Genomic DNA, 15,021 nt, shown 5'->3' on the forward strand with positions numbered 1-15,021 from the left:
GTCAGGATTTACTAATTTCAAACAACCAGTGCCCAGGGTTGATGAGGAGTCATCTATCACTTTATTTCCCAAAAAGTATTGTTTCTCTTCCATAAATAGGGATGTGCTTGTTTTCCTTTATTTCTTTATTACAGGAAAGGAAATACAATTCTCAGGGATGTCCCATTGACCCACCTCGTGGTACATTTCAGTGATTACAGATTCATTTTTTCCAGTCCTACTAGCATTGCTTCCAGTTTTTAATGGTTTTAATAATGTTACTGCAAATATATATCACCATGTCTTTGTATGAATATGTTTTCATTTATTTCAGATAAACTCACAGAGAAGGAATTTCTGGGTCAAATGGTAAATTTCAGTTTAACTCTTAGAAAAGTGCCAAACTATTTTCCAATATACACTTACATATTACATTTCTTTTTTTTTAACTTTTATTTAATGAATATAAATTTCCAAAGTACAGCTTATGGATTACAATGGTTCCTCCCCCATAACTTCCTTCCCACCTACTACCCTCCCCTTTCCCGCTCCCTCTCCCCTTCCATTCACATCAAGATTCATTTTCAATTCTCTTTATATACAGAAGATCAGTTTAGCATATTTTAAGTAAAGATTTCAACAGTTTGCACCCACACAGAAACACAAAGTGAAAAATACTGTTTGAGTACTACTTATAGCATTAAATCACAATGTACAGCACATTAAGTACAGAGATCCTACATGAGGAGTAAGTGCAAGTGACTCCTGTTGTTGACTTAACAAATTGACACTCTTGTTTATGGCATCAGTAATCACCCTAGGCTCTTGTCATGAGCTACCAAGGCTATGGAAGCCTTTTGAGTTCACCGACTCTGATCATATTTAGACAAGGTCGTGAAGTAGACACTATGAGAAACAGTGACTTGATCAGCTCTTGTCCTGACGGTTCATGTACAATGTAATACTTTATCCATTTTAGTATTTTTTTTTTTTGTTCTAGTACTATTGGTTGGACTCTGTAATTAACACACAATTATTCTTAGGTGTTTAAATTTTAACTGGAAAGTGATCCCTGATAGGAATTTGGAAAACATTATGCTGAGTGAAATAAGCCAGTCCCAAAGGGACAGATATCATATGTTCTCCCTGATCGATGACAACTAACCAAGCACCAAAAAGGAAACCTGTTAAAGTGAAATGAACACTATGAGAAGCAGTGACTTGATCAGCCCTTCCCCTGACTGTTGATGAACAACTTAATACGTTATCCCTCTTAGTATTTTGTTTGTTTGTTTGTTCTACTTAATACTTTTGGTTGAATACTGTAATCAATACACAATTCTTCTTAAGTGCTGAAACTTAACTGAGAAGTGATCGCTGTTAGGTATAAGAGTGGGAATAAGAGAGGGAAGAGATGTGCAATTCGGGACATGCTCAAGCTGACTTTCCCCAAATGGTAGAGTTAGAAACATACCAGGGGATTCCAATTCAATCCCATCAAATTGGCATGTACCAGTGCCATCTCACTCATCCAAGTGATCAATTTCTGTTCACAATTGATCATAATGATAGGACTGAGAGCCAAAGGGAGCACATAAACAAGAATAGTGTCTGCAAATACTAGCTGATAGAATCAAAAAGGGAGAGAACGATCCAACATGGGAAGCGAGATACTCAGCAGACCCATAGAATGGCAGATGTCCTAAACAGCACTCTGGCCTCAGAATCAGCCCTTAAGGCATGTGGATCTGGCTGAAAAGACTGTGAGAGTATTTTAGGCATGGAAAGCCAAGACACTGGCAAAAAAAAAAAAAAAAATGACCTAAATCAAAGATCTCTGTGAGTGAGATCCCAGTGGAAAGAACAGGTCATCAAAGAAGGAGGTACCTTTCTTTGAAGGGAAGAGAGAACTTCCACTCTGACTATACTTCTTTTTTTAATTGAAAAATTGTTAATTGTTTGAAAAGCTGACAGAGAGTCAGATAGAGATCTCCTATCTGCTGATTTACTTCGCAAATGAATGCAGCAGCTGGGGCTGGGCCAGACATAAGTCATCAGCTGGGAAATCAATCTATTTTTCCCATGTGGGTGTCAGGGACCCAACTACTTAAATCATCACCTGTTGCCTCCCAGAGTACACATTAGCAGCAAACTTAAATCAGAAGTGAATCAATGACTTGAACCCAGGTATTGATTTGTGGAATGAAAGCCTCTTTTTTTTTTGAAGAGTTATTTTATTTATTTGAAAGACAGAGTTACAGAGAGAGGTAGAGCCAGAGAGAGAGGGGTCTTCTATTCTGCTGGTTCACTCCCTAAATGACTGCAAAGGCCAGAGCTGAGCTGATCCAAAGCTGGAGCTAGGAGCTTCTTCCAGGTCTCTTATGCGGGTGCAGGGGCCCAAGGACTTGGACCATCTTCTACTGCTTTCCCAGGCCATAGAAGAGGGCTGGAATGGAAGAGGAGCAGCCAGGACTTGAACCAGTGCCCATATGGGAATGCCAGTGCTGCTGGCTGGGCCTTTAACACACTGCACCACTATGCCAACCCCAGAATGCAGGCCTCTTAACCACTGTCCAAAATTTTGCTCTTTGGAGCAAATTTTAAAACTACAAGTAATGAAAATAATTTTAGAGGACAACATTTATCATAATACTTTGCATAATACAAGTATGCAAGTTGCGGATAGGACTCATTTTAGCTCTAAGACTATGGAGTTATGAGTATGCCCAGTTGTTTCTAAGGCAAGGAATAGTAAATAGATAGATAGATAGATACATATTACAAAGTTATTCTCTATATCCTGGGGATTTTGAGATATTTTGCACAACAATTTTAAGATTCTGAGGTTATAAATCATAAAATTCTCAGAATATATTATTGAAACACAGTGTCAGCGGGAGTCACTGTGCACTTACTCCTCATGTAGGATCTCTGTCCTTAGTGTGCTGTACATTGAGATTTAATGCTTTAACTAGTACTCAAACAGTATTTTTCACTTTATGTTTCTGTGTGGGAGCAAACTGTTGAAATCATTACTTAATGTATGCTAAACTGAACTTCTGTATATAAAGAGAATTGAAAATGGATCTTGATGTGAATGGAAGGGGAGAGGGAGTGGGAAAGGGGAGAGTTGCGGGTGGGAGGGACGTTATGGGGGGGAAGCCATTGTAATCCATAAGCTGTACTTTGGAAATTTATATTCATATTCTGTCTTTGCTACTTGCAAATAAAGATGTCAAAAAATCTCAAAAAAATCTGTAAAATAATAAATACTAAAAATGATGTACAAGGAAAAAAATTCTTTAACTATGGGAATACTTCATAATTACAAATCATTTACTTGTGTTATTCTCTTTGACCTACTTCTGTTGACCCAGAAAGTTAAGGGAAATCTGAAAGCTCAAATTTTCAGAAACATCAGTCAATATTTCCTCATTTCAACTCTCAGGGTCCTGCTTGTTTTCAATCAAGAGCCGGCTTTTTTGTAGAAGACCTGTCAGGGTTGAGAATTCAATCTCTTCTAGAAATATGATATTCTTATAAAAAAAAAAAAAAAGTCCAGGGCCTGATCCTCCACTTTTCAGCTCTCTGGTGCCTCAGAATTTCTGTCTCTCTACGTATTATCAAGGAGGCTATCTGGCTTTCACACTTTGCTTATATTGAGGAGAAATGGATGCTCAGCTTTTTCACTGTCTTTCTTTTGCAATTGAAAGTCCAGCAACAAACATCTGATGTTATGTGAGGAGATGCTTCATTGTGGTCTTGATTTGCACTACCCTATTGATTAATGCTACTGAAAATTTTCCATTAGTGATGGACAATTTGTATATGTTCCTTTGAGAAATGTCTACTGATTTGAAAGATCTACTGAGGATTTTAATTGGATTTTATTTTATTTTATTGCTATTAAGTTGAGTCTCTTATATATTCTAGAAATTAATCCCTTGTTAGGTATACAGGTTGCAAACATTTTCTCTTATTCTGTAGATTTTCTCTTCATTCTGTTTATAGTTTCTTTTGTTGTGCAAAAGCTCCTTAATTCAATGAAATCTAATTTGTCTATGTTTTTTGTTACTAACTCCCTTTGGGGTCTGCTTTTTTTTTTTTCTTTTTTTTTTGTAACATCCATGCTCATTCCAATGACCATAAGTGTTGTCCCTATGTTTTCTTCTGAGAGTTTCAAAGTTTCAAATCTCATATTTAGGTCTTTAATCTATTTTGAGCAGATCTTTGTACATGATGAGAGCTATGGGATCTGGTTTCATTCATATGCATGTGTATTTATAAAAAGATGGAAACAAATTCATTATGGAAATCTAAAAGGATAGTAGATCGCATTAAGTAGTCATTTTAAATCTGGATGTCAATTTCAATCACCAGCTTTTATTTGGGATGATTGCTTCACTATAGTTACAATACTGAGAGGGAGGAGATCTGATTCAGTAATGTCTGCAAAACGTCCAGGACATTTCATGGCAAAGGAAGAACCTACTGCGTTGGAAATAGGAAAAACAAATAGATCATGTAATTTAAATCAGGAACAGAGAGACACAAGTAGAACTAGACACAATGGACAGGAAGATAGTGAAGGAGTAAAATCTTGAAGGTTGCTTTGGGGGTCCAAATTCCATTTGGCACCAATAGACACATGATACTGTAGCAATGAGAGGAGAATGAATTTTCCTAAGATTCTTTATTTGTTCAGCAGAGTTACAGAGAATGGGAGGGAGAGAGGGAGAGAGAGAGAGAGAGAGAGAGAGAGAGAGAGAGAGATCTTTCATCCATTGGTACACTCCCCAGATGGCTGTAACAGCAGGGCTGGGCCAGGAAGAAGCCAGAAGCCAGGAGCTTCTTCCAGCTCTCCCATGTGGGAAGCAGGGGTCCAGGCAAACTCTGCTGCTTTTCCCAGGCCATTGGCAGGGAGCTGGATTGGAAGTGGAGTAACCAGGACATGAACCTGCACCCATATGGGATGCCGGCATTGCTGGAGGTGGCTTTACCTGCTACACCACAATGCCAGTCCCAGGGACTCCAAGATTGGAAGTGTATAATTTGATGAGTGGCTTATTTACTGTGCCAAATACCTGCCCCCTAGAAAGTTACAACAAACTTATAACACACAAGTTCTTTAGTACTCTTTTGCCCTCCAGCACCATGCCAGCTAAATTAGAGGTTCATTTTGTTAATTGATAAATAAAATGAATACATTTGTCTGCTTTTCCCATAACATTCCTATACAAAAACATGACTCTGAAATCATGAAATTTTGATAGATACACAAGTAAAATACTTATATTAATCCCATAGTCATATTTCCAACATATATTCTAGAAAGTACAGATTAGCAAATATCCAGTATCATATGATTGTATTGATTTTATGGTCATGTCCATCCTGCCGTGGGGATATACAAGACATCAGAATAAATGATTGTATCCTGTAGGCTTTGTGCAAAGATTGCATTGACAAACACAATTCTATTTTCAGAATCGTTCAAATATGACAATCACTAACTTTGTTTGTGGATCCATCATATCTTATTAATGTGACAGGATCAGGATATGATACTGGGAATTACAATGCACTCACCAGAGACAGGGAATTCAAACATAGCAATTACTTATCTTAGTCTGTAGCAAAATTAAAATGTATATTCAATTGAAGAAGTTTAGAAATCAGTTGATAACGCCCATCATTATGTTTTTGTGTAGTTAGTAGTTGAGGGGAAATAGTTCAGTCCTGGTGAGATACAGAGCTAAATTTTATAAACTGTGTTGAATAATTTAGTTGAATACTACAAAAAATAATAATACTGATATTATGTTATCTCCAATCAGTGAAAAATTAAACAATCAGGGCAGGCATTTGGCATGATGGTTAAGACGCTGCTTGGGTTCCTTACAATCCAGATCTGAGTGCCTGAGTTCAAGTCCCAACTCCGATTCACAGTTCAGTTTCCTTCTTATGTGCACCCTGACTAAGAGCAGGTTATAGCTCAAGTGTTTGGGTCCCTCCATCAATGAGTTCTGAACCCCTGGTTTTAGCCTGGTCCAGTCTCAGCCATTGTGTGCATTTGAGAAGTGAATTAGTAGATGGAAGATCTCTCTCTCTTTCTCTTCCTGCCATTTTTTTCTCTCTCCCCTCACTCCCAACTTCCTTCTCTCCCTGCACTTCCTTTTCTGTCTTGCTACCTGTCAAATAAATAACTAAATATTTTAACACCCCCCAAAAATTAATTGAGCCTTATTTAAAAAACAAAAACATTTTGGATATAGTTGTTACAATTTCCATAAATGATTTTCTTCAAAAACTTACAAACTAGCTTGAGGAGAAAATAAGAAAATAACATAATTAGGCAGTGTGTAAGTACCACTGGGCAAGATTGTGTGTAATTTGAGCACAGAAACATAAAAATAAATTTCACAGATAGTAGAATGAGAAAATTCTTCATGAAATACAAAGTAAAAAGGGATGGCATATCTGAACAAAGTTTTGAATAAAGCTTACTATATTTTATCTCTAATTGACAAAGATCTTCATCATTAAATCATATCATCAAAAGAAAATACTTGAAAAATTACAGGAAAACAGGTAAGTGAATAAACTGTATATGGTAGTTTAAAAATATCTAAAATGGAAAACAATTACTGTGGGTTTTAGTTTTACTTTTTCCTATTGCTTACCATTCAACTCTGAAGATTGTCTCAGATATAAAGGCAGTTTACAAAGAGAAAACACAGGCTACCTTCTAATATGTCAGCTAATAGCAGGTTAGTAATTATTGCAAATAATGTTAAATATGCATTCATCCAATCATATTTGCTTATTTACTTGAAAGCCTTATTTTTATATCCTATAACTGTGTTCAACTTATTCTCTATTAGGCAATAATTTTATTCAAAACTGGGGAATTTTTCAAAATAAGGATTTATTGCTTTAAAGAAACAAAATTAGAATTGTAAAGATAGAAACAAAGAAATTCACACATGTGATGAGTGGTTGAATCACAGTCATTTATGTCCCTTTTATTTTTATCTCATAGGACAAAAGGATGGTAAATCAAATCCATGCCAACAAAAGCATTTAATTTCAGCAAGTAATTAAAAAAATTCCCTAGCTGGTATAAAATGCTTCTTTAGGGAAGAGACTTTCCAAACTGAAAAAGAAGTAGTACCACAGAGAGGCTTTAGAGATTTTGTTGCTAGTTGTAAAATAAACAGATCCTTGCAGAATGGATATATTTTTACTCGTGACTGTGCTTATAATGAAATTGAATTCAACTACTTGTGGACTAATTGTATTAAACTGTGTACATAAAAGTGATAGAATAGGAGTGATTTGGGGATTAGGAAAAGCAATCAAAGGTTTGGGAGAATGATACAAAATTAATATGTGCTTGATATTTTAAATTCTTACATGTGTTTCTCTATAAATGAGGGACTCTCTCCTTTTGACTATCTTTGAAGAAAGGAAGCACCAACAAGACCTTTTTAAAGACAAGTGAAGATGAAGTCAGCCTTCACTTACTATGAGTTGTGATACGTTTATTGTTTCTGTGAGATTTTATTCATTTATTTTGTTTTTTTGTTTTTTTTTTTTTACTTTTTTTCTTTTCTTTTTGGTCAAATTGTGGTCCAATTTGTTTTTGGTAAAATCAAGTACCTCCCAAAAGTAACATACACTAATCAATTGATGGCTTGCACATTCTAGTAAACAAAATCATGTTAACAGTCTACATAATTAGAGAATCCATTTTAAAATCACACATGGTGAGGGGGCATTGTGTTACAGCAGATTAAGTCACCACTTCTGACATCAGTTAAACTCTTGACCACTCCACTTCCAAACCAGATTCCTGTGAATGCATCCTGGGAGCCAGGGATAATGACCCAAGTTCTTGAGCCTGTCCCACCCATGGGGAGAACCTGTTTGCAATTCTGGGCACTTGGCTTGCACCTGACCCAGCCTTAACTCTTACAGACAATTGGGGAGTAAATCAGTATATTGAAAATTCTCTCTCACTTCCACTCTGACTATGACCTTGTCTAAATATGATCAGAGTCAGTGAACTCAAAAGGCTTCCATAGCCTTGGCGACTCATGACAAGAGCCTAGGGTGATTACTGATGCCATAAACAAGAGTGTCAATTTGTTAAGTCAACAACAGGAGTCACTGTGCACTTACTCCTTATGTAGGATCTCTGTCCTTAATGTGCTGTACATTGTGATTTAATGCTATAACTAGTACTCAAACAGTATTTTTCACTTTGTGTTTCTATGTAGGTGCAAACTGTTGAAATCTTTACTTAATATATGCTAAACCGATCTTCTGTATATCAAGAGAATTGAAAATGAATCTTGATGTGAATGGAAGGGGAGAGGGAAAGGGAAAGGGGAGGGTTGCGGGTGGGAGGGACGTTATGGGGGGGAAGCCATTGTAATCCATAAGCTGTACTTTGGAAATTTATATTCATTAAATAAAAGTAAAAAAAAAAAGAAAATTCTTTCTCTCTCTCTCTCTCTCTCTCTCTCTCTCTCTCTCTTTTGCCATTCTGCCTTTCAAGTTGATTTAAAAATCAATATTTTAAAATTTGTAGGTACTCCAACTACTTGGCATAAAAAAATACTGGGCAAAATTCTAGGATTATACTGTCTGTGAGACTTATTTTCACAGGAATCGTCCACTCTTTAAGCTCTCTGATACTAAATATAAGTGCAATAGTAAACCAATCAAGACTGTCCATAGTATGTCAAGGGTTGTGTAATTTACTATGTTTGTATTTCTTTTTTTTTTTTTACTTTTTTTTAAACTTTTATTTAATTAATATAAATTTCCAAAGTACAGCTTATGGATTACAATGGCTTCCCCCCCATAACTTCCCTCCCACCCGCAACCCTCCCTTTTCCCACTCCCTCTCTCCTCTTCCATTCACATCAAGATTCATTTTCGATGCTCTTTATATACAGAAGATCAGTTTAGCATACATTAAGTAAAGATTTCAACAGTTTGCTCCCACACAGAAACATAAAGTGAAAAATACTGTTTGAGTACTAGTTATAGCATTAAATCTCAATGTACAGCACATTAAGGACAAAGATCCTACATGAGGAGTAAGTGCACAGTGACTCCTGTTGTTGACTTAACAAATTGACACTCTTGTTTATGGCATCAGTAATCAACCTAGGTTCTATAATTATTTCCTGATATAATCAGTAGGGACAGACAAGCAAAACTTTGATGTTGAAGTGCCAAGATATCTATATTGCCTCACAGGTTAAAATTCTCCACATCAATTACTTAATTAAATTAAATGCATTAAAATAAAGGGTTTCCCCCTACCATTCCACCCAGCCATCCCACTCCTTGGAATTTATCCAAAGGAATTTAAATTGGCAAACAAAAAAGTGGTCTGCACCCTAATGTTTATTGCAGCACAATTCACAATAGCCAAGACCTGGAACCAACCTAAATGCCCATCAACGGTAGACTGGATAAAGAAATTATGGGATATGTATTCTTTAGAGTACTATAACGCAGTAGGAAACAACAAAATCCAGTCATTTGCAACAAAATGGAGGAATCTGGAACACATCATGCTGAGTGAAGTAAGCCAGTCCCAAAGGGACAAATACCATATGTTCTCCCTGATTGGTGACAACTGACTGAACACCAAAAAGGAAACCTGTTGAAGTGAAATGGACACTATGAGAAACGGTGACTTGATCAGCATAGCCCTGACTGTTAATGAACAACTTAATACATTATCCCTCTTAGTAGTTTTTTTTTTGTCTGTTCTACTTAATATGACTGGTTTAATTCTGTAATTATCACACAATTATTCTTAAGTGTTGAAAATTAACTGAAATGTGATCCCTGTTAAACATAAGAGTGGGAATAAGAGAGGGAAGAGATGTATAATTTGGGACATGCTCAAGCTGACTTGTCCCAAATGGTAGAGTTAGAAACATACCAGGGGATTCCAATTCAATCGCATCAAGGTGGCATGTACCAATGCCATCTCACTATTCCAAGTGATCAATTTCAGTTCACAATTGATCATAATGAAAGGACTAAGAGTCAAAGAGAGCACATAAACAAGTCTAGTACCTGCTAACACTAACCGATAGAATAAATAAAGGGGAGAGTGATCCAACATGGGAAGTGAGATACTCAGCAGACTCATAGAATGGCAGATGTCCTAAATAGCACTCTGGCCTCAGAATCAGCCCTAAAGGCACTTGGATCTGGCTGAAAAGCCCATAAGAGTATTTCAGACATGGAAAGCCAAGACACTGTGGGAAAAAGATCTCTGTGAGTGAGATCCCAGTGGAAAGAACAGGTCTTCAAAGAAGGAGGTACCTTTCTCTGAGGGAGGAGAGAACCTCCACTTTGACTATGACCTTGTCTAAACAAGATAAGAGTCGGAGAACTCAGAGGGCTTCCATAGCCTTGGAAACTCATGACTGGAGCATAGGGAGATTACTGATGCCATAGACAGGAGAGTCAATTGGTAAAGTCAACAACAGGAGTCACTGTGCACTTACTCCTCATGTAGGATCTCTGTCCTTAGTGTGCTGTACATTGAGATTTAATGCTATAACGAGTACTCAAACAGTATATTTCACTTTGTGTTACTATGGGGGTGCAAACTGTTGAAATCTTTACTTAATGCATACTAAACTGATCTTCTGTTAAAAAAAAAAGAAAAGAAAAGAAATTATCAATTCCCAACTTGACTCTCACTGGGATTAAACATGACAATAGGTCTGATCTGATTTCATTATCATTTAAAAAATCATCTATCATTTTTCACTTTATGTTTCTGTGTGGGAGCAAACTGTTGAAATCCATACTTAATGTATACTAAGCTGATCTTCTATATATTAAGATAATCGAAAATGAATCTTGATGTGAATGGAAGGGGAGAGGGAGTGGGAAAGTGGAGGGTTGCGGGTGGGAGGGACGTTATGGGGAAGAAGCCATTGTAATTCATAAGTCGTACTTTGGAAATGTATAATCATTAAATAAAAGTTAAAAAAATAAAAATAAATAAAATGACTGTGAGAAACTTAAAAAAAAAAAGGGTTTCCAAAAGATTCATCCGAAATGCATATTTTGAAAAACTTGTATGGATTCAAATATTTTCACATCTAAATAAACTTATCTAGCAATTCCATTTTCCATGAACTTTTTAAAGTATTTTTATATAAGTAAAACAAAACTACTAATTGTTCAAAGAGAAAATTCTATGATATATTTATGCTAATATTTATGATAAAAACGTTTCAAGGAACCGTACAGCAAAAATTAATACTAAATGACTTAGTGTTCTTTAATGCATATTAATACTTATTTCCTTTGATTAAAGGAGAAGAGTGTTGTGAGAGTTTGAACATTTTTCTTCTCCAAAAGTTATGCTGAAATATGGTTGTCATTTTGGGTGATGTTAAGAGGTGAGTCTTTGGAAGTGATAGGGCAAGGAGGCCAGACCCTCATGGCTGGGATTAATACAGCTATGAAAGTCTGAGTTCCTCTTTGACTCTTTATCCTGTTTTCTGTCATGTGATGACATATCAAGAAATCTCTTGCCCAGTGCATTAGCCTAGATTTTGAACACCCCAAATTCCAGAACTGTGAAATATTATATTTCTGTTTATTTTAAATTATGTGATCAACATTGTTCCATTATAGCAGCACAAAATGTACTAAGGTGATATGTAAATAGAAATTTCATTTTATGAGAAATGCATAGCATACAAAATCTCAATACTAAAATTTATTGTTCTGAAATTATCAACTATTTCGCACACAAGCGATTTTATATGATTTTTATACATGTTGCAGATTGTTCATGCTCCTTTGTTCATGGGAATGTCTAGTGAATTTCTTTCAGTTTGACCCTTCAGATTCTGTCTTGATAACATACCTCATGTGTCCATACAACAATCTCTATACAGGAATTTCTATGTGTTATTTGGAACCAATTCCAGTCCTATCCATTTAGGCTTGTTCGATGGCTTTATTTTATGTGCATGATTGAACAGCTCACTGGCCATTGGTGATTGACTCAGTTTTCAATGACGTGCTGAAAACCACAGCCCTCTAATCTTGGCTTGGCTTTCATAGTGACCAGCCCTTATGCTAAAATGACTTAGGAGGGGCCTGCACTGTGGCACAGCGGGTTAAATCCCTGGCCTGAAGCGCCGGCATCCCATATGGACTCCGGTTCTAGTCCTGACTACTCCTTTTCTGATCCAGCTCTCTGCTGTGGCCTGGGATAGCAGTGGAAGATGGCCAAAGTCCTTGGGGCCCTGTACCCACATGGGAGACCCGGAGGAAGCTCCTGGCTCCTGGCTTCGGATCTGTGCAGCTTCGGCTGTTGAGGCCAATTGGGGAGTGAACCTTTGGATGGAAGACCTCTCTCTCTCTCTCTGCCTCTCCTCTCTCTGTGTGTAATCCTGACTTTCAAATAAATAAATTAATCTTTAAAAAAAAAGACTTAGGAGCTGCTATTCTTCTGACACACACACACACAAATCACTTTAGAGAATAGAAGGGTTTTAGGTGTTGCATATTGGGAAACAAGATGAAAACTTTAAAATCTTTGACAATGTTATAATCTACCTCCTGGTCTTTGAACAAAGATCCCTTACAACAAAGGTATACAACCTAAAAGATACTGCCACTGTACTACAATTATGTCCCATTACTAATAATTTATTCAGTCTGTCATATTGTATGAATATGTTCTCCAAAATGGAGCCACTCAGATGTTCAAGCTTTTAGTTCACCTTGTCAGATTCCAAATGCAGCAGTAGTCATGGCAAAGCTACAGTTTCAGTCTTTTAGGCTTTGATATGATCCAGTTAAGAAATGTTTAATCTGTTATTCTGAGTTTCTTCGGAGGTCTTCATGTAATTAAATTCCAGAAATTCGTCATTTACTCATTCATTTTCCTTGTTACTATCCCTTCTTTTTCTCAGTTCACAGGTAAACTTTGTTTTACCTTTGGAAAGGACATAAGGATCAGCCACTGTTCTAGTCTAGATTGCTGGTAGCAATACTCCACTAACAAATACTTTTTCCACAGTCTGCTCCCATTTTGATATGAAAGATTACATGGATGCAGAATGAGTGTGATTTTTTTTATCTCCAGATCATATAGCTGCATTCACTGTTAACCCCAAGTTTATCCAATGGTATAAAGGACAATTTATCTCTATCAGGTCACTAGAAATTCTAAAGTATGTTTTGTTAGGAAACAATCCCATTTCCAGAATCTAGTCATTTCTCTGGTCCTCTATCCACTGCATCAGGTGGGAGAGAGGGAGGCATTGACCAATATTTTCATGAATTTGAGGGGGCACACAGCGGATCCTTGAGTGGTTCTCTCTGTGCAGTTCTCGTCTCTGATACTCTGATCCATACAGTGTTGCCACATTGGTTTCCCCGAAGGTGTTAACTTATGTTCAAACAATGAATAGTCCAGGCTTGGATTCCCTCTCTGTGTGTGTGGCCCAGAAACTTTCTCAAGGAATTCTGGGGGCAAAGATATGAGTGACCTCATTTATTCCCTAATTCCCTGAGATCACTGTCATTTGTGGCAATGAAAATTTATTATTTCATTGAGTATTTTGTTATTATTTAAGAGACCAGAGCAGAAGTCTTGTTTATGGAATTTAATAATCCAAAATTAAATCCTCAAATCATTTGGTTTAGCATTCTTATTCATTTTGGCAAATTCAAATCTATTTTCCCATGATTTGGATCAATAATGTTATTCTCCTAGAATGGTTTACTGTGATTCCTAAATACACTCCAACTATAAACTTTTTTGCTCCACCTTCAGTATATGCCTAGAAAGTGACTAGCTCTCACAACTTCTCACTAATCTTTTCAGCTTCAGCCCCACAGATATCATGCTACTCTTCAACATCACCTTCTCTAGAAAAATTCTTATGGCTAGTTCTAGTTGGAATGATGTAGTCACAAATATGCAGATAACAACACCGCTCTTTGCCTGACTTAAGTCTATTAAGAAGGAATTTTTGTTTTAATTTTAATTGTGCATGTTGTAGAATACAATTAATGCTTAAATACATGTACACAACATATAATGATTACATCAGCATAGTTAGCATTTATATCTCTTTTTTAAACTTTTGTTTAAGAAATATAAATTTCCAAAGTACAACTTTTGAATTATAGCGGCTTTTCCCCCATAATCTCCCTCCTACCTGCAACCATCCCATCTCCCACTCCCTCTCCCATCCCATTCTCCATCAAGATTCATTTTCAATTATCTTTATATACAGAAAATCAACTTAGTATATACTAAGTAAAGATTTCAACAGACTGCACCCACACAAACACACAAAGTATAGAGTACTGTTTGAGTAGTAGTTTTACTGTTAATTCACATAGTACAACAGAGATCCTATATGGGGAGAAGATGCACAGTGACTCCCGTTGTTGATTTAACAATTGACACTCTTTATTTATGACGTCAGTAATCACCCAAGGCTCTTGTCATGAGCTGCCAAGACAATGGAAGCCTCTTGAGTTCACCAATTCAGACCTTATTTAGACAAGGCCATAGTCAAAGTGGAAATTCTCTTCTCCCTTCAGAGAAAGGTACTTCCTTTTTGATGGCCCATTCTTTCCGCTGGGATCTCACTCACAGAGCTTTCATCTAGGTCATTGGTTCTTTTGCCACAGTTTCTTGGCTTTCCATGCCTGAAATACTCTCATGGGCTTTTTAGCCAGGTCCAAATGCCTTTCTATCTCTTTTAACAGCTTAATTTTTAAATAATGTTTTAGTTGTGCATATTTATGGGAGCATGGGTATGATACTTTAATATATGCATACAATGTTTATGGATCAAGTCAGAGTAATTTCTGTTTCCATTTTCTTCTTACCACTTCACATGTAGATGCCTCAAATTTACAAGGTACATTTTAGGCTATTGTGAACCGCAGTCATGCCAATGTGCTCCAGAATTCTAGAATGTATTCTTTCTATCAAATTGTTTTTTGGTACTT

Source organism: Oryctolagus cuniculus, chromosome 9 (assembly GCF_964237555.1).
Source record: "Oryctolagus cuniculus chromosome 9, mOryCun1.1, whole genome shotgun sequence".
Taxonomy (NCBI): domain Eukaryota; kingdom Metazoa; phylum Chordata; class Mammalia; order Lagomorpha; family Leporidae; genus Oryctolagus; species Oryctolagus cuniculus.